This window comes from Phyllobates terribilis, unplaced genomic scaffold, assembly GCF_046119375.1.
Source record: "Phyllobates terribilis strain yellow unplaced genomic scaffold, ASM4611937v1 Scaffold_3__8_contigs__length_932513732, whole genome shotgun sequence".
Classification (NCBI taxonomy): domain Eukaryota; kingdom Metazoa; phylum Chordata; class Amphibia; order Anura; family Dendrobatidae; genus Phyllobates; species Phyllobates terribilis.
In genome coordinates, this window is record NW_027362763.1 from 805,385,446 (window position 1) to 805,408,875 (window position 23,430).

General features: G+C 44.4%; 1 protein-coding gene across 1 annotated transcript in view; it reads left to right on the forward strand.

Moving 5' to 3' along the window:
- The window catches only part of TMEM242 (transmembrane protein 242), a 150,831-nt gene that overhangs the window by 44,283 nt on the left and 83,118 nt on the right, over positions 1-23,430 (forward strand). The gene's annotated exons all lie outside the window — the stretch shown is intronic.

Consider the following 23,430-nt stretch of genomic DNA (forward strand, 5'->3'; position numbering starts at 1 on the left):
GTTTGGGTGCATGGCAGGGTTCGGAAGGGTAGGAGCGCCATTTGACTTTTTGAATGTAAAATTTGCTTGAATAATTAGCGAATGCCATGTTGCGTTTGGGGAGCCCCTGATGTACCTAAACAGTGGAAACCCCCCATAAGTGACACCATTTTGGAAACTATACCCTTCAGGGAACTTATCTAGATGTGTGATGAGCACCTTGAACCCCTTGGTGCTTCACAGAAGTTTATAACATTGAGCCGTAAAAATAAAATTTTCACATTTTTCCTACAAAAATGTTTTTCTGCCCACAATTTAGCATTTTCATAAGGGTAACAGGAGAAATTGCACCATGCAGTTTGTTGTGTAATTTCTCCTGAGTAAGCAGATACCCCATATGTGGGGGAAAACCACTGTTTGGGTGCACGGCAGGGTTCGGAAGGGAAGGAGCGCCATTTGACTTTTTGATTGTAAAATTTGCTTGAATAATTAGCGGGTGCCATGTTGCGTTTGGAGAGCCCCTGATGTGCCTAAACAGTGGAAACACCCCATAAGTGACACCATTTTAGAAACTAGAGCCCTCAGGGAACTTATCTAGATGTGCGGTGAGCACCTTGAACCCCCAGGTGCTTCACAGAAGATTATAACATGGAGCCGTGAAAATAAAATTTTCACATTTTTCCCACAAAAATGTTTTTCAGGCCTCAGTTTTGCATTTTCATAAGGGTAACAGGAGAAATTGCACCATGCAACTTGTTGTGCAATCTCTCCTGAGTAAGCCGATATCCCATATGTGGGGGAAAATCACTGCTTGGGCATACGGCAGGGTTCGGAAGGGAAGGAGCACCATTTGACTTTTTGAATGTAAAATTTGCTTGAATAATTAGAGGATGTGTCCCTGATGTGCCTAAACAGTGGAAACCCCCCACAAGTGACACCATTTTGGAAACTAGACCCCTCAAGGATTTTATCAAGGGGTATAGTGAGCATTTTAAATCCAGAGGTACGACACAGAATTTGATAACATTAGGTCATATTGAATAAGTTGTCATTTGTCTTGAGCGCAAGTGCTCGCTACTTGAGTTTGCATCGGGTACTCAGGTATGCACCATGTATCGTGGGTGCTCGAGTGACATGCTCGAGTCCCTGCGCACATGTTTCACGGTTATCAGACACCCCAAAAAAAAAACATGTGGGAATCGTTCGTGCATGGCAGGCAATCCCCGCAAGGTTTTTTTGGCCACGAAGCATATGGGTTGGAGACTCGAGCATGTCACTTGAGTACACGCGATACTCCGTGTATACCCAAGCACCCGATGCAAACTCATGTAGCGAGCATTTGTGCTCAACACTAGTCGCCGTATCGTCATCTTTTTTTTTTACTTTTGAAAAAAATCCTAACCCTAGCCCAACCCTAACCCAACCCTAACCCCAACCCTAACCCTAACCCCAACCCTAACCCCAACCCTAACCCAACCCTAACCCCAACTCTAACCCTAGCACAACCCTAGCCCTAACCCTAGAGTTTATTTTTTACGCCGTTCCTCGTGCGGTATAAGTGAGTAGGCGACTTTATTCTTCGGGTCGGTGTGATTACAGAGATACTAGAATCATATCAGGTTTTTATGATTGACAGCTGTCACACATTAAAAGACGCATTTTTTTGTAAAATCTAGTTTTTGCATTGCCATATTTTGAGAGCTATAATTTTTCCATATTTTTTCGGCTTGTTTTTTGCGGGATGAGTTGACGTTTTTATTGGTGCCATTTTCAGGCACGTGACATTTTTTGATCGCTTTCTATTCCGATTTTTGGGAGGCAGAATAAACAAAAAACAAAAATTCAGGATTTTTTTAATTTTTTTTTTATTCTGTTCCGCGTGTGGTAAAATTGATAATGCAGTGTTATTCTTCGGGTCAGTACGTTTACAGCGGTACCACATTTATATCGTTTTCTATGTTTTGGTGCTTTTACACAATAAAAGCTATTTTATAGAAAAAATTTTTTTTTGCATCGCTTTATTCTGAGAGCTATAACTTTTTTATTTGTCGGCTGATAGAGCTGTATGGCAGCTTGTTTTTTGCGGGACGAGATGACATTTTCAGCAGTACCATTTTTATTTATATTCGTCTTTTTGATCACGTGTTATTCCATTTTTTGTTTGGTGGTATGATGATAAAGCATTCTTTTTTGCTTCTTTTTTTTTTACCGTGTTCACTAAAGGGGTTAACTAGTTTTGTAGGTCAGGTCGTTCCGGACGCGGCGATACCAAATATGTGTACTTTTATTGTTTTTTTTTATTTTTTATTTTTTCATAATAATATTTATTGATGGGTACATTATATTTTTATTTTTGATGGATGATTTATTTTTATTTTTTATTTTTTTTACAATTTTTTACTTTTATTCTTTGTCCCACTATGGGACTTCCACTTTTTTTATTCTGGTCGCCTGTATAGCATAAGGATGGAGCACCCTCCCTGTGCTATACAGGCTGTCAGCGCTGCAGATGCAGAAGATACTTTGGTCATGCACTGCGCATGACCAAAGTATCTTCCTGCTGTCTGGTGACCCGGATGTTGTCATGACGAGAGCGGGTCGTCATGGCAACATTCGGGAAGCCGCAGCAGACAGCTTTGGACGCCGGCAGGAGAGGTGAGTATCGCGATCACCTCCCCTTGCCCCCGCAATGCTGCGATCTACTTCGATCGCAGCATTGCGGGGGTTAATGTGCTGGGAGCGATGCGGGACCGCTCCCAGCACATAGCACGGGGTGTCAGCTGTGATAATCAGCTGACACCCAGCGGCGACCGCGCCCGCACAGCCTGTGTGTGGGCGCCATTGCCATAACGTACTATTCCGTACCTGACTCTTAAGTCCCAGGGCACAGGTACTTATTAGTACGTCTTTGTCTTTAAAGGGGTTAAAATGAGAATATATGTGAATCTAATGAGAATATAGAGTTCTTGTGGGTGGAGATAAGGGGAGGGGGAAAATATCATAAATTACTGATAGGGGTTTGTTATAAGTCTCCAAAAATAATGGAAGCAGCGGAGAATATCCTCATAAAGCAAATAGATGAAGCAGCGATTCAAGGAGAAGTCATTATTATGGGGGACTTCAACTACACTGAAATACATTCGGGAACAGAAACCTGTAGTTCCTGCAAAGGTAATAGGTTTTTGACAACTATGAGAGACAATTACCTTTCACAACTGGTTCAGGACCCAACAAGAAGGGGGACACTGCTAGACCTAATATTAACCAATATTCCAGACCGCATATCAAATATACGAGTTGGGGGTCACTTGGGTAATGGTGATCACAAAATAATAAGTTTTCATGTAACCTTTAATAAGATGTGTAGTAGAGGGGTTACAAGGACACTAAACTTCAGGAAGGCAAATTTCCAACGGTTGAGAGATGATCTTAGTGCAATAAACTCATAGCACAGGAGCATTTCTCCTGCATACAGGCGATCTGCTCGTCGCCTGTATGCTGTAGAAACGATCAGGAAACTGTAAATAAAAAAAAATATAAAAGTTTAAATTGCCCCCCTTTCGCCCCATTCAAAATAGAGTAATAAAAAAAAAATCCCACATCCATGTATTTGGTATCTCCACGTTCAGAATCACCCAAACTATAATATAAAAAAAGAATTAATTCGATCGGTAAACACCGTAACGAGAAAAAAATTCTAAACGCTAGAATTACGTTTTTTTTGGGTGTCGAAACATTGCAATAAAATGCAATAACGGGCGATCAAAACATCGGATTTTTCCCAAAATGGTATCAATAAAAACGTGAGCTCGGCATGCAAAAAATAATCCCTCACCCGGCCCCAGATCACGAAAAATGGAGACGCTACGTGTCTCGGAAAATGCCGCCATTTTTTTTTTCCTATCAAACTTTGGATTTTTTTTTTCACCACTTAAATAAAAAATGACTTATACATGTTTAGTGTCTACGAACTCGTAATGACCTGGAGAATAATAATAGCAGGTCAGTTTTAGCATTCAGTGAACGTGGTAAAAAAAAAACAAAAAAAACAACAACTGTGGAATTGCATTTTTTTTTTTCAATTTCACCGCAGTTGGATTTTTTTCCCCGTTTTCCAGTACACGATATGGTAAAACCAGTGATGGCGTTTAAAAGTACAACTCCTCCCGCAAAAAATAATTCCTCACAAGGCCATATTGACCAAAAAATAAAAAGGCTATGGCTCTGGGAAGAAGGGGAGCAAAACGAAAACACAAAAACGGAGAAACCCAAGTCCTTAAGGGGTTAAAAGAGGCATAGATGCTCATGAATCCAAAGGCGGTGAAGGTAGAGATATATGTCCGCGCCGCTGAAAAATCATCAAATCAGGAACATATAATAAAATCCTTGTTTATTGGTAAATGCCTACGCGTTTCTGGGTGTTCCACACCCCTTCGTCAGGGCCCAACAGATATAGATACAGATACAGGACGATTTTATTATATGTTCCTGATTTGATGATTTTTCAGCGGTGCGGACGTATATTTCTACCTTCACTGCCTTTGGATTTATTCTGGTCCTGTGAGACACCTATTGGAGATCCGCTGCAGCTGCATTTTATATGTTATGGTAGTTGTGTCCTCACACAACCAAACCAGGTGAGAACCACCTTTTTACTATTATTCCCTATGTCTACAGGTGTAACCCGATTGGGCTTTGCGCTCTCTCTCTCTTTGTATTTATAGATGCTCATGAGGAGAAGATAATTTTACCTCTATACAAGTCATTAGTGCGACCACAATTAGAATACTGTGTACAGTTCTGGTCTCCGGTGTGTAAGAAAGACATAGCTAAACTAGAGCGGGTGCAGAGAAGAGCGACCAAGGTTATTAGAGGACTGGGGGGTCTGCAATACCAAGACAGGTTATTACACTTGGGGTTATTTACTGTGGAAAAAAGAAGGCTTAGGGGTGATCTTATTACTATGTACAAGTATATGAGGGGACAGTACAAAGACCTTTCTACTCATCTTTTTACTCTGAGGCCTGAGACGGGGACAAGGGGGCATATTCTACGTCTGGAGGAAAGAAGGTTTAATCATAATCACAGACGCGGATTCTTTACTGTAAGAGCAGTGAGACTATGGAGCTCTCTGCCGCATGATGTTGTAATGAGCGATTCACTACTAAAATTTAAGAAGGACCTGGATGCCTTTCTTGAAAAGTATAATATTACAGGTTATATATACTAGATTCCTTGATAGGGCGTTGATCCAGAAAAGTAGTCTGATTGCCGTATGGCAGGGGTCCTCAAACTTTTTAAACAAGGGGCCAGTTCACTGTCCCTCAGACCATTGGAGGGCCGGAATATAATTTTTTAAAAAAAACTATGAACAAATTCCTATGCACACTGCACATATCTAATTTTGACGTAAAAAAACAATACAGGAACAAATGCAATATTTAAAATGAAGAACAAGTAAAGTTAAATCAACCGGTATTTCAATAGGCAGCATAGGTCCCCAATAGGCAGGTAAATATCCCCAATAGGCAGCATAGGTCCTCAATAGGCAGCATAGGTCCCCAATAGGCAGGTAAATGTCCCCAATAGGCAGCATAGGTCCTCAATAGGCAGCATAGGTCCCCAATAGGCAGGTAAATGTCCCCAATAGGCAGCATAGGTCCTCAATAGGCAGGTAAATGTCCCCAATAGGCTGCATAGGTCCCCAATAGGCAGGTAAATGTCTCCAATAGGCAGCATAGGTGCTCAATGGGCAGGTAAATGTCCCCAATAGGCAGGTAAATGTCCCCAATAGGCAGGTAAATGTCCCCAATAGGCAGGTAAATGTCTACAATAGGCAGCATAGGTCCTCAATAGGCAGCATAGGTCCCCAATAGGCAGGTAAATGTCCCCAATAGGCAGCATAGGTCCTCAATAGGCAGGTAAATGTCCACAATAGGCAGCATAGGTCCCCAATAGTCAGGTAAATGTCCCCAATAGGCAGCATAGGTCCTCAATGGGCAGGTAAATGTCCCCAATAGGCAGCATAGGTCCCCAATAGGCAGGTAAATGTCCCAAATAGGCAGGTAAATGTCCCCAATAGGCAGCATAGGTCCTCAATGGGGAAGTAAATGTCCCCAATAGGCAGCATAGGTCCTCAATGGGGAGGTAAATGTCCCCAATAGGCAGCATAGGTCCTCAATAGGCAGGCTGTTTCCCCCTTATAATGCCCTATACAGGCTGTTCCCCCTTATAATGCCCTATGCAGGCTGTTCCCCCTTATAATGCCACATGCAGGCTGTTCCCCCCCTTATAATGCCCCATGCTGGATGTCACCCCCCATATAATGCCCCATGCAGGATGTCCCTTTCTCCCACCATATAATGCCCTATGCAAGATATCACTCCCCTGTCTTTATAATGCCTCATGCAGGATGTCACCCCCCCATATAATGCCCCATGCAGGATATCACTCCCCTGTCTTTATAATGCCCCATTCAGGATGTCACCCCCCATATAATGCCCCATGCTGGATGTCACCAGCCCCCCATATAATGCCCCATGCATGATATCACTCCCCTGTCTTTATAATGCCTCATGCAGGATGTCACCCCCCCATATAATGCCCCATGCAGGATATCACTCCCCTGTCTTTATAATGCCCCATTCAGGATGTCACCCCCCCATATAATGCCCCATGCTGGATGTCACCAGCCCCCCATATAATGCCCCATGCATGATATCACTCCCCTGTCTTTATAATGCCTCATGCAGGATGTCACCCCCCCATATAATGCCCCATGCAGGATATCACTCCCCTGTCTTTATAATGCCCCATTCAGGATGTCACCCCCCATATAATGCCCCATGCTGGATGTCACCCCCCATATAATGCCCTATGCAGCATGTCACCCACCCAATATAATGCCCCATTCAGGATGTCAGCCCCCCCCCATATAATGCCCCATGCTGGATATCACTCCCCTGTCTTTATAATGCCCCATTCAGGATGTCACCCCCCCATATAATGCCCCATGCTGGATGTCACATCCCATATAATGCCCCATGCAGCATGTCACCCCCCCATATAATGCCCCATTCAGGATGTCACCCCCCCATATAATACACCATGCAGGCTATCACCCCCCTCTCTTTATAATGCCCCATGCAGCATGTCACTCCCCCATATTATGCCCCATGCAGGATGTCACCCCTAATATTATGCCCCATGCCTCAATACATAAAAAAAAAAAAAATAAATAAATACTCACCTCACTTCTCACCTGCTGCCGCTGCTCGGGTCCGGACTCCAGCGTTGCCGGCGTCTTCCCGCTCTGCACTGCCTGTGACGGCTCAGGGGAGGGCGCGGTGGAAAGACGTCACCGCACCCTCTGACCTGCATGATAATGCCCCGTCTCATGCTGCACATAACACATCTGCATCTCTGGCTGCTGTGGGCATAAAAGGGGACAAACTTATGGTGTGACCCCCATGCTCCCCTTACCTCAACCCCATTGAGAACCTCTGGAGCATCATCAAAAGGAGTGTCTATGATGGCGGGAGGCAGTTCACATCTAAGTAACAGCTCTGGGAGGGTATTCTGTCCTCATGCAAAACAACTGAAGCAGAAACCATCCAAAACCTGACAAATGCAATGGACGAGAGAGTTCAGAAGCTCCTTTCGAACAAGCGGTCCTATGTGCAAATGTAACATCACCTAGAATAAAGTTTTGAGTTGAAAACTGTTTGACTTCAGTTTGTAATAACCTGCTAATGCTTATAATTTCAAAAATGAACATTTTTTTGTTCTTTATTAAAATGAAAAGGTTGAAAACTCTGCTGTGCATAATAATTTGGAACATGCATTTTGAGTGCAGTTTGAGTGTTTTATTTGTTTAAAAATATACTGTTATCATAGGCAGTTTGTACAAAAACCTTTCAATTGTACTCTAATAGTTATTTGACTGGAAAATTACAATGACTGCAATTCATATAGGTAATTTGGGAAAATCTGAGAAAATATTATTTGCATAATAATTTGGAACACAGTGTAGATCTTGGACTAATAATAATTTCCACAATTGGATGTGTTTAAATAAAATGTTTCTGCTCTGAGATAATCTTATAAATGTCCCTGCTGTGTACTGTGTAATGGATGTGTCTGACTGTGTACAGGAACATGGTCTGATCATACCACATCTCCTGGGCAGGGGGGAGCAAAAGAGTATACAGACATTACAGCACGGGATTGCAGCTGATTCTTTTTGTGAGGTAAAACTTTTCACTTTCTATTTCTTTGAAGTAAAACATTGTTTTTAAACAATCATGTGTGATCCCCTGCTGTAATGTCTGTATATTCTTTTGCTTCTCCCCTGCCCAGGAGATGTGGAATGATCAGACCATGTGCTGTACACGGTCAGACAGAGCCATTACTCAGGGGCACATTTATAAGATTATCTCAGCACAGGGACATTTTATTTAAACACATCCAATTGTGGAACTTATTATTCAAAGATCTGTTATTGATTAAAATGAACTTTTGTTCGTGAGAAAACCCCATTAAGTCCAACAAAGAAAGTACAAAATTTGATTCAATTAGCCATTTACTGATAACTTTTATAATGCTTGCTTGTCGGTGCCAATTGCCCTGACAGGCCTGGGGTCTTTTATTAGACCCCTCTGCTACCATTGCCACCAATACTTCCCCAACCTCCTCCCTTATTGACTATATCATTTAGGGGGTTAATGACGTTACATCTAGTGGTGGTCACATTAGTCTATGGTCGGTGAATGGGAAGCACAAGGAGAGGAGCAGCAGGGAATTAGAGCAGTATATTTTTATTATTCTTTTACAACATCACTTGACTATCCGGATCTTAGATCTTTTTCAGTGCGGCCCGGGGTCATTTTTTCATTCATTCATTCCTTTGGCTTGCATAGAGTAAGTGGCTTCCAGTCCATGGTGAAGACGCTGTGATCTGTATATTCATAGGGAGGGTCATGTGGTTCCGCTGAGGCTTGGAACAAAGCTGGTAATCACAGAATGCAGCAACCTAAGACAACTAACAAGTATGTACAGGACCTACATGATAATCAGAGAAAAGTATAAAACCTTTTCAGAGTGATGTTTTAAAAATTATTTCATCTGAAAAAATACCCAAATCAGATGCTGCAACTGTAGTTTAATAATTATTTATTTTTATCTTAGAATAATATTCTCATGTTTTTATGATTGCATTGGCTGTGTGTGCACATAACAAAACATGCAGTTACTGTATATCCACGGTCATCTATGCATTAGATTCTCAGAAAGTGATTGTAACTGTCAGCCTCATCAATAAAAGCAAGTGTACAGTTTTACCATCTGTTTCCAAGAAGTAACCAATAAGGCTATGGTACTTTTTACAACTGTATGGCTATTTTTTAACGTTTTAGGTGCAATAACCTTCAATTACTTCCTAGAGACTTGTGTAAACTCTGTTTTAACATGTAGCAGATTAGATTGTAAAGCTCATCAATATTTGTGTATTCCCTCTAGGGATTTTTATTTAGGCCTTATACATGATGTCATAGCTTCTGGTAGTTTCTTGTGCAGCTTTGTTCAGATGTCTCATTGATGTCTCATTGTTGAACAGTCGGACCAACTTTTGACATGTTTTCAGGGCTGCCATCAGGGCTTTACTGCCTTTACTTCTGTTTGGCGCCCGGTGAGTAGAAGTACAGAAGAGGGGCCCGGCTAGTCAAGGCCCCCCCTCTTGTGTTTCTGCTCACCGGGCCCCAGGGTGTAACAAAGTGCTGTGCACCGGGGCGGCGCACACATTGGTGCTGGGGGCTTTCCCGGAGTACCACGGCCGTCAAAGTACCTGAACGGCTACGCAGCTCCAGCTACCTCTGCCTTTTCTGGACATCTGTTTAGGTGATGGCGCGTACTCGATGACATCATCGCATACGCGCAGTCATGTACGCGCGCCACTGGCCCTTGTCAGGACAGCAGAAGCGGAGCTGCGCCTGCAGGGGAACGTAAGTCAGGTAAGTATGAAAAACTTTTTTTCTTTATAAAATGAATTGAATGGGTGATGGGGGGAGGGGGGCTGCAAATGATGAAGTGGGGGCGAGAGGGGGACTGCAAATGATGAATGGGGGAGGTGGGACTGCAAATGATGAAGTGAGTGAGGGATGGGGACTGCAAATGATAAATTGAGGGGGGAACTGCAAATGATGACGTGAGGGGGGGACTGCAAATGATGAAGTGAGTGGGGGACTGCACATGATGAAATGAGGGGGAGACTTCAAATAATGAAGTAAGGGGGGAGAGGGAGACTGCAAATGAGGAAGGGGAGGGGAATGGCAAATGATGAAGGGGACTGCAAATGATGATGAAGTGAGGAGAAGAGGGGGGCTGCAAATGATGAAGGGAGTGGAACTACAAATAATGAATGGGGAGGGGGACTGCAAATGATGAAGTGAGTGGGGGAGGGGGACTGCACATGATGAAGGGGGAGGGTGAGACGGGACTGCAAATGATGAAGCGAGAGTGTGAGGGGAACTGCAAATGATGAAGGAGGAGGAAGACTGTAAATGATGAACTAAGGGGGGGTGGGGACTGCAATTGAATTGAAGGTGGGGGGGTGAGGGGAGAGCAAAGGACGACTTGAAGCGGCTGGGGGAAAGCAAATAATGATGAATTTTGAGGGTGGGGGATTAAATGATGTATTGAGACTGGTGGATGGGGGACAGTAAATGATTATGAATTGAAGGTAGGGGAGAGCAAATGATGATGAATCGGGGTTGGGAAGCAAATAATGATAAATTGAAGATGGGGTAGAGTAAATGATGTCTTGAATGTGGGGGGAAGCAGTTAATAATGAAATGAAGGTGGGGTGGGAGAGAGCGAATATGACATAATGAATTGGTGTGGAGGGGGGGCATGTCAATATAATGAATCGGGAATGCGGGAGGTACAGAGTGGGGGGCGTTGAGGATGATAGAGTGTGACTGGTAATGAATTGGGGGAAAGAGTACAGGTACTAATAAATGTATATATTTACTGGGTGGGCAAAGTGGCTATTTATAGTTAGTGGGGGCGCACTGGTGGTTTACAATTTATATTTGGAATGGTGGATTCCATAATAACTAATTATATATTAATGCATGTCTATATTCAGCTCTGTAGAAGAAGGGGGAAAAAGTGGGGAATGTGATCTGGAAGCAGTGTTCTAGATAACTGTGTGTTATTTTCTGCAGAGACGAGTCCTGACTGGAAGAAGTGATGGCGGTCTGTGAAAAATCCCTGGCAGCGTGCTGGCATGGCTTACCATCTCCCACCATGCAAGACCGCCAACTTACCTACCAGTCCAGGCTGCACACTTTGCTCCATTACTTGCTGTGTGCATGTCTCTTGTCTGATTGCTTAGGGCGGCAGCGCTGTTGCTTCCTGTTTCTTAACGTTACAGCGTGCGCAGTCCTAATGCGTCCCCAGCCTATTGCTGTGAGTCACTGGATACTTAAACCCCCTCTACCCAGTAGGAGGTGCCTGAGCAACACTTTTTTTCAGTGTGCTCTGTGCAACTGAGTTGCCAGGTCCTGTCCTGTATCTTGTCTGTTTCCGCCACCCTGGGGGCTGTATACCCAGGCCTGTTACCTGTATCTGTGACTTCTAGTCTGTTTCCGCCACCCTGGGGGCTGCGTTCCCAGGCTCGTTCCTGGTTCAGTTCCTGTCTGAACTGTGTCCTAGCTCATTACCTGTTTGTTTCTATGTCCGAACCTTCCCTTTTCCTGCAGTGTCTGAACCTGCACCTAACTCCAACTCATTGTCTCTGTACTTCTGTTTGTGAGTTTTGTGTCCACTCGCTACTTCATTGCAAGTACCTTGTGTGCATCTGGTCCTACTTGTCTCATTTCCCTTCCTCCTTATCTACCTCCTGTGTTCTAGCTATCTTCCTGTGTTTCCCAGTCTGTTCCATGTGAACAGTGCCTTGTCATGTCTGCCTGTCCCTTCTGCTATGCTTGTCCACCGCACCTGCGGTTTTGCTCTGCTCGTCCACCGCACCTGCGGTTTTGCTCTGCTCTGCTTGTCCACCGCACCTGCGGTTTCGCTCTGCTCTTCTTGTCCACCGCACCTGCGGTTTCGCTCTGCTTGTGCACCGCACCTGCGGTTTTGCTCTGCTCTGCTTGTCCTCCGCACCTGCGGTTTCGCTCTGCTTTGCTTGTCCACCGCACCTGCAGTTTCACTCTGCTGTACTTGTCCACCGCACCTGAAGTTTCGCTCTACTTTGCTTGTCCACCGCACCTGCGGTTTCGCTCTGCTCTGCTTGTCCACCGCACCTGCGGTTTCGTTCTGCTCTGCTTGTCCTCCACACCTGCAGTTTTGCTTTGCTCTGCTTGTCCTCCGCACCTGCGGTTTCGCTCTGCTCTGCTTGTCCTCCGCACCTGCGGTTTTCCTCTGCTCTGCTTGTCCTCCTCACCTGCGGTTTCGCTCTGCTTGTCCTCCGCACCTGCGACTCTGTTCCTGTATCCTAGTCTGTACTAGTTCCTATCCAGCCTGCGTTCCTACCTGCCATTATCTCCCTGTCTGCATACCAGCCGTGTCTGCCAGTACCCGCCTGTCTGCATACCAGCTGTGTCTGCCAGTACCCGCCTGTCTGCATACCAGCCGTGTCTGCCAGTACCCACCTGTCTGCATACCAGCCGTGTTTGCCAGTACCCACCTGTCTGCATACCAGCCGTGTTTGCCAGTACCCACCTGTCTGCATACCTGCCGTGCCTGCTCGTTCCTGCCTTCGACGGTGTGGGTCAACAGCTGTGACCGGGGTCTGACCTGGAGTAGCACTTGGGCCACCTCCCACGTCCCTTCTCAGACCACGGATAAGCCGCCTTTTGTTCGTGGTCGGATCTGGCGAGGCCCCTAGTCACGACCCTCCAGGCACTCCTCTGTTCGTGGCCCAGTGGGACCACTAACCACACTCACGCCAGTCAGTCCGGGCGTGAGCGTAACAGTCTGCGCTGGAAGAAAATCGAAGATGAATATTTTCAACTAGAGACATCACTGGTGTTCACTGTATTACCTGTACACTGACACTTTACAGAGTTCCTGTGTATAATGGCACTTAGTATTGTGTTTTTTTTTAATAGTGATCAGTATTGTAATATTCAGTCACTATGTGGTGGCAATATGTGGTCTGGTCATGGTGTGGCAGTACAAACAGCTGTGAGCTGTTATTAATAGCCATGGAACATGTTTGCCTACTGGCATCTTCCTACAAAATTTCAGCTCTCAGCTGCCCCAGAAATTACATGAATGAGAATGCTAACGAGATTGGGTTTATGGCACTAGCTGACAACACACACACACACACACACACACACACACACACACACACACACACACACACACACACACACACACACACACACACACACACACACAGTAAAACACTTTATTTTTAATACAACAGACACATTCTTTAATCATCTAAATTAACCAATATACTCACCCCAGGTCTGCCGGTAATCCAAGGGTTAAAGTGATGTCCCACATTTCTTTTTTCAAATATCTTTATTTATCTCCAAAAAGCGTTCATTGATGTTTAAAACTCATAAAAAAGCGTCAAAAACGCAGGCAAAACATGCTTTTTTTCTGCAGCATTTTTCCTGCAAAGAGATGCAGAAATCTTAAGGAATTTTCTGCATTCAAATCCCGAATGTGTGCGCATAGCCTAAAAATGACACCCATAGTGTTCTCATTACTGCCTCTGGTCTGCAGAAACAGAAGTTTAATTTATTATGCTTGGGAAACTCCTGGAGTGGCTCAGTACACTATTCTATTCAATGGTTTTGCATGTACCCGCCTCCTTCAATGACGATTGACAGCACTGACTTGCCTGAGCCTTCTCTGCAAATATTGCTCACTCCCGGAAACCAGAGATGTCAGTCATTTGTGACTGCCAACCTAAAGGGCGGAACAGTCCGCTGAGTCTCTGTCATGGGTGTGTCAGGTGTTATAGACAGTTGCTCTGGATCTGGCTGTAGAAGGTCACTGCGCTTGGCATTGTAGACACCTTCTTAATACTTCTTCCTTTAAGAACCAGCGGTGAACTCCCTTCTTCTGTTAATTGACACACCCTTGCATGGGAGTTAAAAACTCTCAGTTTGCTGTTGGGAATCATCGGTGATACTTCTATGTACCTTTGTGCATGCTTGGATCACTAGCTGTTGGCTGTTTTCTTCTCTGGTGCCCTTGGAGGACAGTTGGGGTTACTCCTCTGGTGTCTGCTCAAGCTAAGTTTATCCCCTTTGTTTGTCTAACTTGTTGTCTTTAGTTTGTAATGGTGGCCTGACCAGTGCTCACCCCCTCCCCCTCTTTATCTAGGGCCAAGCTCTAGGTATATACAGGGTTTAGGATCCTGCTCGGCGATATGTGTGGAACCTATTTAGGGTCGGTAGAATAGGCAGGGTGATATTAGATCTGCCTAGGGGTCTCTACTCCCCCTTTCCCTAGTGTATGGGCTTCCTCCCCCTCTTCCCTCCGTGTTGAACTTAGTCTTTCCAACACCTCGCGCGACAGACTCCTGTCCACACCAAGGGTGCACCGAGTACATTAATTAGCATATTTGATTAAACTGCAATTTCTGCAGAATGGAGGCAGCAATTACAACATTAATAGTATGATTTTTATATGAGCTATATACCCTACAAGGTTATGTGCTTAACTTATATTGTCAATTTGGGCTGACAGGTCCCCTTTAGAGTAAGTGCTCACAGTATGTGCGCACAATCAGGATTTGAAGCAGAAATTTCATGAGAGTTTCTGCATCTCCTTGGCAGGAAAAATGCTGGGTGTTTTTAATGCGTTTTTGATGCGGTTTTTGAATCGTTTTTGTACATCAATGAATGCTTTTTGGAGCTAGTAAAGTTATTTGGTGGGACATTGCTTAAGGCCTTGGATTACCATAAGAACTGGGTGAGTATATTGGTTAATTCGAATGATTAAAGAATGTGTCTGTTGTATTTTAAATAAAGTGTTTGCACTGTGTCTGTTTGTATATTTAACTCTTTACTTTACTTTAATTAGCTTTGGTCATGAAAAGGTATGATTGACACCTTGTCATAACCAAACAAAAGAGCTGGGTGTCAGCTAGTCCCATTCACCCAATCTTCATTAGCATTGCTATTCATGTAATTTATGTGGCTGCTGTGAGCTGGTATTTTTAGTCTGGGAAGGTGCCCTTTGCAAACCTGGTCCCTGGCCATTAAATAACATCTCACAGCTGGTTCGTTAGCAGCTACATCCTTTCGATCAGCACTCAGCAGCACTTTGGGCGCAGCGCATTTTTGTTGCGTCCAAAAGCGGTGTTCTAATGCCGCACTTTTGTTGTCGGTACATGTGAATCCACCGCATATAATGACACTTCAATCAGTCAGAATCTGCAGTGGAGACTAGCTTGTCCGCTACAGAAATTGACATGCTGAGGGTGAGTTTGGGTGCGTTACCACGGTCAGGAGCTGCTGCAGGTTTGACAATGCATGTTTATACAGCGTCAAACCCGCAGCGTCCATATGTTACGGCATAGTGGATGGGATCTCAAGAAATCCCATGTCCGCTATGCTTGCATCTGAGGCTGCGGATCACCCGTGGACACTGACAAGCGGCGAGTCTTTCAGGACCGCAGCATGTCAAATTCTCCTGCAGAGTCGCTAGTCTCCTCAGCAGAAATTTGACCACTAGAATGTATAGAATGCGGTAAATCCACATGGTTCATTGAACACATGTGGATTTACCTGCGTTCAATAGAATGCAACGTTTTGGACTCAGCAAAAAATATGCGTCCAAAGCGTTTCTATGTCTGGATCGTGGGTACAGAGCCTAAAATTAAAAAAAAAAATGGCGTGGGCTCCCACGTCATTTTTATAACCAGCAGAGGGAAAGCCAACCGCTGGGGGCTGATATTAGTAGCCGAGGAAGGGGTCATTAGCCAACAATGTTCCCTGGCTATTAATATCAGCCCACAGCTGTTTGTTTAGCCTCTACTGGCTAGATTACAGGGGGACCCCAGAAAACATTTTGTTTGGGATCCCCCTATAAAATCGAACCAGCAAAGGCTAAACTAGACCGCTGTGGTCTGATATTAATAGCCAGGGATGGGGCCATGGATATCAGCCCCCTCCGCGGCTATTAATATCATCCCTCAGCAGTCACAGAAATCCATAAGATGCGCCAAATCTGGCGCTTAGCCTCCGCTCTTTCCACTGCCCTGTAGCGGTGGTGAGTGGGGTAATGGGGTTGGGGTTCACGTCAGCCTTGTATTGGAGACTGACGTGAAGCCCAGGTTAGTAATGGAGGACGTCTGTAAGACGCCCCCATTACTAACTGCGTAGTAAAATGGTCGCTGCTTTTTCAATAAAAGACATGGCCAGACTAAAGTATTTTAATGAAATAAAAAACACACGGTTCTACATTTTTTTTTATTACACTCCGTCTGCGAAGCCCTCGATCTCCTGAAAAAAATGTAAAATAACAAACAACCATATCCCTCACCTGTCCACCGTCAACGATGTAGTCCACATACCGCCAGCGATTGTCCCATGGCGATCTGGGTCACTTCTACAGCAGTGACATCAGCCATCACTGATGTCACTGCTGTAGAAGACAGCACTGTATACTGACAGAGGTGTAAAATCACCCCTTTCAGTATACATGCTGCAGGAGGTCACTGGGGTTGATCAGCTGAAGATCAGCTGATCAGCCCCGGTGAGCTTACCACCCTGGGAATATTCTTGCGAATGTTCCCGGGGTCAGGTGAGCATCAGCTGATGCTCACATTACCGATCAGCTGATCGCTGACGTCACCGATCAGCTGATGGTCATGAGACCGCTCAGCTGATCGCTGACGTCAACGCAGGTCCTGGAAGCACAATTTGCTGCGGGGAGCGAGCCCGCTCCCCACAGCATACCGCCGTCCGCCGGGAGGAGAGGATCGCCGCCGGGGCCCACCATACAGGTAAGTATAGAGGTTTATTTTTACTTTTTTTTTTTTTTACAGCGACACGCAGGCTGGGCAGAACAGACTACTGCTCCTCCCATCCACGGAGCTCTCGCTGTTATCAGTGAGAGCGGCGGTCGGATGAGAGGAGATGTAGTCCTCCTCTCCCGACCCGGGTACCACTTGCAGCGCATTTCCGGCGCCATTTGCGCCCGTTGACTTTCATTGAAACTCAGCATATCTGCAGGTATAGATATTATACCTGCGGGTTTGCTGCGATTCAATACAAGTCAATGGGCGTGAATTCACGGCAGAAACGCCCAAACAATGGTCATGCTGCGGTTTTTACCGCAATATGAATCCGGAGCGGAAATTTCCACATCATGTGCACAGCACATCCGGATTCGCATTGCTATACCTGGCAGACCTATTAACAAGCTTTTTCACAGTGTTTCTGCAGTGGGAAAACCGCTGCGAAAACGCATCGTGTGAACTTAAACCGGTTGTCTCAACATTTTAAGGTTAAGGCTTCTAAAATAACGTACTATGTGCTTAAGTTAACAGAGAGGAAAAGCATATGAATTTGTTGTTGCATAAAAATAATTATTTTAAAGGATAAACCATCTAAATACTTGAAATGCTCTTTTCTCATCTATAGTAACTAATGAAAAAATTCAGAGAGGTTTATAAAAGGGTTATAGTACTCTGATCAAGTAAGGAAGACTGCTTTATCATATGATTGGGATACTAGACACATCAGTTCTATGGCAAAGACGGTGTGGAATTTCTCAATTCAAACATTTACAGAAAAAGATCTCGTTGATGTAATACTGGAAACTACAGGCAGATGATGCAGAGCAAAACATGCAGGACTGCCACCTGGAATTTCAAGGCCCCATACTGGCAAAATTTTCGGGCCCCCTTGAGACTCTGCCTAAGGTCCGGCTCCACTTCTCGAACCTTCCACAGTCCCACAGCTCACTCTTGGAAAAACTCCACTTCTGCACCACTTCCTCACCAATCACACATTAACAGTTCCCGTCAAACACCATATCACATACATAGCCATCAGATTTTATTTTGGCCAAATGATTTTTTAAGCCGCCCCCAACGTCTGTCAGGGTCCTACTCTAACCTCTTAAACATTTATTAAAATATCCAATACTATTGTTAGGTATATTTTTATTTATTTTTCTTTAAGGGAATGTGTCACATACATTTTTAAAAAAGTGACCAATGATATCACATACAATGAACAAATACCGTTACACAATGGCCGAACCACATATTACCACCACATAGTGACCGAGTAATACCACATACAAGGAATACCGCCACACCATGACCAGACCACATATTACGACCACATAGTGACCGAATATCACCACATGCAAGACAGAAATATTTGTATAGCCGATACATCCCCACAATCAGCAACCAGCAGCGCTTTGGACTCAGGGTATTTTCGCTGCATCCAAAACACTGTGTTCTAATGCCACACTTTTGTTGTAACACCAGTGCTGTAAGTGAGGTCCCGAAGCTCTCAGCTGATCTTCAGCTGATGAACTCAGCCACAGCAGCGCAGCGATGTACACTGGCGGGAGCGATCGCGCTCCTGTCATTGTATTGCCGGGTGATCGGGTCGCCAGGGGACATCTGGAGGACGGCGGACTGGTGAGAATGAAAGGTGTTTTTATTTTAATACAGATTTTTACATTTTTTTTTAAACACTGTTCACAGATGCCGGCTGAGGAAACTGCTTCTCCCCTAAGCCTCACCTGCTCCCGCTATTGTCAGCGGTCAAATGATGGGAGAAGTATTCTTCCCCAGCCCGGGTACCATTCTTTGTGTTTTTGCTGCTTTTTTGAATTGAGTCAGTCAAATACGCAGTGAACATCCGTAGCAAATACGCAAATATACCTGCCTGTGTTTTTGCTGTGGATTTGACTGACTCAGATCAAGTCTATGGGTGAAAGATGCTGCAGAAACGCACGAAGAATTGACATGCTGCAGATTTAAACGCATTAACAATCCTGACAGGAAAATTCCTGATCATGCACAGCACTTCAGGATTGTCATTGCATTAGCTGGCACATGGATTACCTAGCGTTTTTGGTGCATTTCCGCGCGGAAAAACCGCTGTGAAAACTCCTAAAAAACGCACAGTGTGCACATAGCCTTATAGTGCTATATTCCCTACAAGGCGATGTGCTTAGTTTACATTGTCAGTTTGGGTAGATAGACTCTATTTTAAATGGGTAAAATTGCAAAATGGTTGTAGAACTTTGTAATTTACTTCTTGTTAAAAAATAGTCTCTTTTCTCAAAAACTGAGTGATTTTTAGTTTTATAATTTTCTGTTCCTTGCCTAGGTTACTGGCCGCTACTGCAGTTTTTTAGCGGTGGCCTATCTCCTAGATCTCCTAGGCAAAGAGCACAGCGCTGCCTTGAAGTTGACCGAATTTACCCAACTACAGTTCTCCCATACTACAGAGGCAGAACTGCCTATGCTTACAGCAATTGGGAGTGCATAGTTAAGGCTAGTGGACAACTATGCTGTTGATCTGAACTATGAGTTCTGAGGAGTGCGCTACCCTGGCAAGCAGAAAGATGGGTGACTGGAGGGTGGGACACACTTAAAAACAGAGCACTGGACAAATTACGTTCTTTCCTGACATGTGACGTATACGATGCCGCTGTACAAAGTGGACTTAGGAGCTGGCTCTGCTCCATATCTGCAGCTATTGGCGCTAACTCCACTTACTGCAATTGAATTCCTTTTATGCTATACTCAATTGTGACAGTGACATTTAAGTGATTAGACACAGATGGCTAACCTTTCTGTCACCCTTTGCCTCGCACACTGCTCCATTGATGGTTGATGATTTTGAGTCTCAGAAAAAGGCGACTAATTTTTTAAAAGTAATATTTTCTATAAAAGATAAGTGAAAATTGGCAATGAAGGGAAGGAGTTAATAATCTTCTAGAATGTGTTAAAATAAAATGAATTTTTTGAGTTTTTAGTTTTAGAAACCGTTTCACTTGCCTTTCCCACTCCCTTTGCTTATCAAATCTGTTCATCAGTTTTTTATTTTTGAAATACATGTTTAATACATGTCACAGGGAAATATGGTACAAGAAGATTCTGTATGCTTGAGGAAAGATACTCTTTGTTCATGCTTATATCATGCCAATACCTAGCTAGATCTCAAATATAGTCACTAAGTAAGACAAGTCTAATTCGATTGAAAGATCAACAGTGCTTGTGGCAAAGCATAAAGGATCTGTTATTAGACTTTTCTGCTCTGCTCAATGTGTTGACTGCTCTCCTTTTTATCCAAGTGCACAAATAAATATTGTGCCTTTGGTTAATAAGAGTAAGACCTAAACAGACACTTTAAATTGTATAGCTCTTTTCCAAGAATGGTCCAATTTGTGAACCAAGCAAACAAATTTCAATTAGCATTTTCGCAAGAAACTTCTCGCTGGTGGTGGTTTCAATTTGCAAAGCACACAAAAGCCCAAAATGCATCAAATTTATTAATGTGTTTGGCTCATTTTATTCCAACAGACGGAGGTGTGAAAAGCCTGTCTTAATTCATTTTCCCCAAAGTACTGTACGTTCCTCAAGGTTTTATTAATGTTGAGATTTTTTTAGGATATATAAATACTAGGTAAGTTCTGTGGAATATGTTGGCGCTATAAAAATAAAAAATATTATTATTATTATCGGCATACTCCGCTCCTAATGTCAAATACATTGTACTGAGCGATTGTATTTGACTTTAGGAGCTGAGAATGCCTATTGCAGCCCTATACATGTTCTTTACAGGGTTATATGCTACAATATAAGGATTTAGGATTGAGGTATTAGACTCCTGTTGAGGTGCATTACTTGTTGCATTTGCATATCAGAGACACAGATCATCTATTATCAGAGTATTACCATATTTTTCGGACTATAAGACGCACCTAGGTTTTAGAGGAGGAAAATTAGAATAAAAATTTAAGCAAAAAATGTGGTCATGATGCCCTGTTAAGGGGGAGGGGATCTGCTGTTGACACTGTTATAGGGGTAATGTCCCCCAATTCTGTTATTATCCCCCATCCTGATATATATGGCTCCTTCCTTCCTGTTAAATGTGGCCCCCATCCCCATCCTGATTTGCATGGCACCCCTCATCCTGATATGCATGGCACCCCTCATCCCCATCCTGATATGCATGGCACCCCTCATCCCCATCCTGATATTCATGGCACCCCTCATCCCTATCCTGGTATGCATGGCACCCCAATCCCCCATCCTGATATGCATGGCACCCCAATCCCCCATCCTGATATGCATGGCACCCCTTGATCCCCATCCTGGTATGCATAGCACCCCTTGATCCCCATCCTGGTATGCTAGGCACCCCGCATCCTGCTATGCATGGCTGCCCTCATCCAAGTATGCATGCCCCCCGTCATCCTAGTACATGGCACCCCTTGATCCTCATCGTGGTATGCTAGGCACCCCTCATCCTGGTATGCATGGCACCCCTCATCCAAGTATGCATGCCCCCACTCATCCTGGTATGGATGGCACTCCTAATCCTGGTATGCATGGTCCCCCTCATCTTGGTATGCATGACACCCCTCATCCCTCTTCCTGGTATGCATGGCACCCCTCAACCCTCTTCCGGGTATGCATGGCACCCTTCATCCCTCTTCCTGGTATAGATGGCATCCCTTATCCCTCATCCTGGTATGCATGGCACCCCTGATCCCCATCCTGGTATGCATGGCACCCCTGATCCCCATCCTGGTATGCATGGCACTCCTGATCCCCATCCTGGTATGCATGGCACCCCTTGATCCCTATCCTGGTATGCTTGGCACCCTCTGATCCCCATCCTGGTATGCAATGCGCCAATCCATCCTGGTATGCTTGGCACCCCCTGATCCCCATCACACTGCACACATAAACATAAGCAATTATACTCACCTCCTCTCTCCTCCAGCGCTGCGTCCCGCTCTGCTGCCGACACTCTCACTGTGTGATCTGTACATGGCGTTACTAACATGCGCCCTCACACAGTGTGAGATTCTGTGCCGGAATAGTCACTGCTCGCCATGCCAGAACTGTATGCGTGGGGAGCAGTGACCATTCACTCTCCTTAATAGCGCATACACTGTACCCGCAGCGCGGATCCTGCTGCGGCCGACGGTCTGTGTGCCTGCTATTAAAGACCATGAATATTCACTACAACCCATGGGAGTGAATTGTAGTGAATATTCATGGTCTTTAATAGCGGGCACACAGACCGCAGAGCGGCAGCAGGAGCCGCGCTGCGGCTACAATGTGCGTGCTTTTAAGGAAAATGAATATTCATTGCTCTCCACACCCATGGGCATGGGGAGCAGTGAATATTCATTTTCTTTAGCAGCGGGCGCAGTGTAGGCATCAGCAGGCAGCTGCTGCCTCCTGTGCCCCGCTCAACCCCGCTGCCGCTCCCCCCACAACCGCACCACCCTCAGCCATAGGTATATACAACCCCTGGCAAAAATTATGGAGTCACCGGGCTTGGAGGATGTTCATTCAGTTGTTTAATGTTGTTGAAAAAAAACAGATCACAGACATTGCACAAAACTAAAGTAATTTCAAATAGCAACTTTTTAGGGCTTTAAGAAACACTAAAAGAAATCAAGATAAAAAATGTGGTACTCAGTAAGGGTCATTTATTTCAGACCAAGCAGAGGGAAAACATTATGGAATCACTCAATTCTGAGGAAAAAATTATGGAAGCTCCCTGTAAATTTTCATTTCCAAAACTAACACCTGCATCAAATTAGATCTGCTCATTAGTCTGCATCTAAAAAGGAGTGATCACTCCTTGGAGAGCTGTTGCACCAAGTGGACTGACACGAATCATGGCTCCAACACGGAGATGTCAATTGAAACAAAGGAGAGGATTATCAAACGCTTTAAAGAAGGTAAATCATCATGCAATGTTGCAAAAGATGTTGGTTGTTCACAGTCAGCTGTGTCTAAAATCTGGACCAAATACAAACAACATGGGAAGATGGTTAAAGGCAAACATACTGGTAGACCAAGAAAGACATCAAAGCGTCAAGACCGCAATATGTCTCCAAAACAGGAAATGCACAACAAAACAAATGAGGAACGAATGGGAGGAAACTGGAGTCAATGTCTGTGACTGAACTGTAAGAAACCGCCTAAAGGAAATGGGATTTACATACAGAAAAGCTAAACAAAAGCCATCATTAACACCTAAACAGAAAAAAACAAGATTACAATGGGCTAAGGAAAAGCAATCGTGGACTGTAGATGACTGGATGAAAGTCAAATTCAGTGATGAATCGTGAATCTGCATTGGGCAAGGTGATGATGCTGGAACTTTTGTTTGGTGCCTTTCCAATGATATTTATAAAGTCATTGATGATATGGGGCTGCATGTCAGGTAAAGGCACTGGGGAGATGGCTGTCATTACATC